The sequence below is a fragment of the Panthera leo genome, chromosome B2, assembly GCF_018350215.1.
Source record: "Panthera leo isolate Ple1 chromosome B2, P.leo_Ple1_pat1.1, whole genome shotgun sequence".
Classification (NCBI taxonomy): Eukaryota; Metazoa; Chordata; class Mammalia; order Carnivora; family Felidae; genus Panthera; species Panthera leo.
The window spans coordinates 115,669,028-115,672,767 of record NC_056683.1 but is presented as its reverse complement, the minus strand read 5'-3'; the positions used below and the strand labels follow the sequence as shown (position 1 = coordinate 115,672,767).

At 39.9% G+C, this 3,740-nt stretch overlaps 1 pseudogene; it reads left to right on the top strand.

Moving 5' to 3' along the window:
* Positions 1-218: 218 nt before the first annotated feature.
* On the top strand, positions 219-870 carry LOC122220761 (annotated as a pseudogene).
* The last annotated feature ends 2,870 nt before the right edge of the window (positions 871-3,740 follow it).

The window sequence follows — 3,740 nt, the reverse complement described above, 5'->3', positions numbered from 1 at the left end:
GATGGAAAATTACTAAGAGGAGATATCAAGAGAAGGCAGATTCTGGCTAAACAGACTTAACAGGATTCTTTCTGAAGGCCAGCGTGATTAGATATTGAGGTTAGACAAGGGTGGCGGTGAAGAATTTGATCAGATATCCCAGGTGATCAGATCCTAAGTATATGAGGTCTCTCTACAATGACTTAGCAGGAGTCTTGCTAAAACCCAACTCTGCAGAGATGGTGAAAGATGCCCAAGGTCAAGGCCTAGTCCAAAAGGGGGCTCAGAAGAGCCTGACCAAATCTTGGTCAAGGAAAGTGTGTTTGACACTCTAACATTCTTCCAGAAGGAAGAAAAAAAAAATGGCTTACGAGAAGCCAAAACAAAATTTGATTTGAAACAAAAAAAGAAGATCCAGGACTGCGCTCGGGCCAGCAGCACACCTCTCAGCCAGCCTCCACCAGCTTCTCATATCCTAGCTAACACCCAACGTACCTTCATCACAAGCAAGCCAGACGGGATGCACTAAGGCCTGATAAGAGAGATCATTAACGTCTTCATGCAAAAGAGATTCCATATCATGAACATAATGTTCCTTTGGGTCTCTGAGGAACATCTGAAGCAGTACTATATTGATCCCATTCTTCCTGGAGCTGGTAAAGTACATGAACTAAAGCCTGGTTGTGGCCATGGTGGTGGTGGGCCTGGGTATGAAGTTGGGTGACTAATGTAGCAGATTCTCAGTCAGGGGACTTCTGTATTTAAGTTGTCAGGCACATCATTCATGGTAGTGATTCAGTAAAAAGTCCTGAAGAAGAAATCAGCCTATGGTTTAAGCCTTAACAATTGATCAACTACATGTCTTGTTCTTATGACGGGATCCATAAATAAGAGGTAGACAAAGCAGCTGTCTCCTTGGGCACAATATGATGTGCCACTGGATACAGCTCTTCATTACACTAACTTGAAGGCAACAGGATCGATGATCCTTTTCTGAACCATATTTACTTTAAAAACTTTTAGAAGCTGGGGGCTCCTAGCTGGCTCAGTTGGTGGGGCATGCAAGTCTTGATATCAGGGTTGTGAGTTCAAGTCACATGTTGGGTATAGAGATTACTTAAGAAAATGAAATATTAGGGGCGCCTGGGTGGCTCAGTTAAGTGTACGACTTTGGCTCAGGTCACGATCTCACGTTTCGTGGGTTCAAGCCCCATGTCGACAGCTCAGAGCCTGGAACCAGCTTCGGAGTCTGTGTCTCCCACTGTCTTGGCCCCTCCCTCACTCACACTCTGTCTCTCTCTCTCAAAAATAAATCAATAAATGTTTTTAAAAATTTATAAAAAATAATAAAATCTTAATAAAAAACTTTTGGAAACTGGAGAAAAGAAGAAGAAAGAGAAGGGGAAGGTGAAGGGAGAGGAAAAGAAGATGAAGAAGAAGAACAACCACCACCACCACCACCAGCAGGAAAGATATTAACACTTCAGCAATGGGGAAATAAATCAATTGAATGTGTATATTTAGATTTATAAATATTCATGAGTTAGTGGAGAAAGAATGGTACTGTGACCATTGACTATCAATTAAGAAAAAAAATGAAATTAGGTTAGTATGGCATACCTTACATAAAAATAAGTACCATATGGATTCAAATTTTAGCAAAGCACTTGAAAAAAGCACTTGAACAAAAGCACTTGAAAAGTATAAACAAAAAATATGAGAGAATATGTTAAGAGTACAGAGGTTTGAAAGTTCTTCCTGAACAAGTCAGAAGGCTTAGAACCACAAGAGAAAAATTAGCAAAGTTGATCACGGAAAAGTGTTAAACTTTCGTATGAAAGAAACCACTTGTAAAGTTGAATTATCTGCAAAAGACTGTGAGAAATTTTTTTTTTCAAAATGTTTAATGGGTACACGGTTTATATACATTGTTTTCAAAAAGTTCCTGTGAACCACTAACAAGAAAGCAAACAACCCCATATAAAACTAGGTGAAGAAGATGTACAGATAATTCACAAGAATAAAAATTCAAACTTTAAAAATGATGTAAAAATTATTCAACTAGTTATCTCAGAAATCTAAATGAAAGCAGTAATGAAATCTGCTTCAATTCTGATTGGTAAAAAAGTTGACCAAAAAAATTTTAAAGTAGGGACACCTGGGTGGCTCAGTCGGTCGAGCGCCTGACTTCAGCGCAGGTCATGATCTCATTAACTTGAGTTGGAGCCCGGCGTCAGGCTCTGTGCTGACAGCTCAGAGCCTGGAACTTGCTTCGGATTCTGTGTCCCCCTCTCTTTCTGCCCCACCCCACTCATGCTCTGTCTCTCTCTCTCTCTCTCTCTCTCTCTCTCTCTCTCTCTCTCTCTGTCAAAAATAAATAAAACATTAAAAAAAAATTTTAATAAAAAAATGAAAAAATAAGAAAATACATTTTAAAGTCAACCATCCCCAGTGCTTGTGAAAATACAAAATAATACAAGAAAACTGACATACTCTGTGGTAGTAAATTATTATCATCCTTTAGGGGAACGATTTGACAGAATCTGCACAAAGCATGCATCACCTTTGACCCAATTATTCCACTTGCAGAAACATATGTTTCATAAACACAGTCTGTTTTACCTCAGCCCATGTTTCTTGAATGTGAATTACTCATACTCAATTCATAAATAAGGGAATAGATGCAAATAGCGCACAGAAGTTGTGCAGGTTTATACATTATTTTTTCCAGGCAACGGAAGCAGGGAAAGCATGAGTAGAAATACAACATGAAGGAGAAAAAGAAACAGTCCAGAGCTGCACAGATGCAGTAGCATCAGGACTCCATTCAGCGCTATTTCTAGAAAATTAAAAACCAGCCTACACCCGGGTTTACCTCTCCCCTGATGGTTCGCCCTCAGTCCTCTGTCACTCACCCTATGGCAGGCTGTTCTGAAACTCAAGCCCACCCTCGTGTCACTCACCCAGCTCACAGCGCCACCTCATCTGCACACTTCTCATTCCTGTCAGCGTGTCCATTTCATGATATTTAAAAATGTTCACATCCATGGGGCACCGGGGTGGCTCAGTCAGTTGAGTGTTCAACTTTGGCTCAGGTCATGATCTCCCGTTTGTGAGTTCGAGCCCTGTAGGGCATAGTGCTGACAGCTCAGAGCCTGGAGCCTGCTTCGGATTCTGCATCTCCTTCTCCCTCTGCCCATCCCCAGCTTGTGCTCTGTCTCTCAAAAATAAATGAATGTAAAAAAAAAATTTTTTTTTTAAATGTTCACATCCATGGTACTCCAGGCACACAGAGATCTCTCCGCTGGGAAGTCCACACAATCTCCCCAAGTAGCAATTTGTATTTGTTGGCATTCTGGTTTCAAAGGTGCATAACTATTGAGTGGCCTGCCAGAACCCTATTTTATGTCCTGGTATCTTAACTGCACTATCTTAAAGAACGTTTGGTTTTTTAGGAGCTCATAGATCGTCTTAGAGAAGAAAGCCTATACTTGAATGAGTTAGCAACAAGACACGGATACAAGGATGATCATTGCACGACTAATACACAGTAATACATAATCAGAACCTCAAGTCTATCCATCAGAAAATGGTTAGAAAAAATGTCATCAGTCCTTTCTGTACAATCCTATGCCATTATCAAAAAGAGATCTTTGGACATGAAAATTTCACCAAGATGTATTAAGTTTAAAGAGTTACTATGTAACATGTATTTTTAAATTCAAATGAGAAATATAAATTTGTATCTACCTGTACCATAT